This window comes from Pteropus alecto, unplaced genomic scaffold (assembly GCF_000325575.1).
Source record: "Pteropus alecto unplaced genomic scaffold, ASM32557v1 scaffold116, whole genome shotgun sequence".
Taxonomy (NCBI): domain Eukaryota; kingdom Metazoa; phylum Chordata; class Mammalia; order Chiroptera; family Pteropodidae; genus Pteropus; species Pteropus alecto.
Genome location: NW_006439189.1, coordinates 144,561 through 144,857, shown reverse-complemented (window position 1 = coordinate 144,857; position 297 = coordinate 144,561).

Genomic DNA, 297 nt, shown 5'->3' with positions numbered 1-297 from the left:
TCTCTCTCTCTCTCTCTCTCTCTCTCTCTCTCTCTCTCTCTTTCTTTCTTTCTTTCTTTCTTTCTTTCTTTCTTTCTTTCTTTCTTTCTTTCTTTCTTTTAGCTGTCCAATGTCCAATTCTTATTTGGGGCAAAATTCACAGTGTGTACAGCATTGGTGGATTGCAGTACTAAACCTCTCACTTCAATGTTTAGAGGGAATCTTTCATCTCCCTGCCCCTTGGCAGCCAGTGCACGAGCACATGTTCACCATTGTATTTTCAGCATATAGCACAGTACCTAACACATAGTAGTAGCT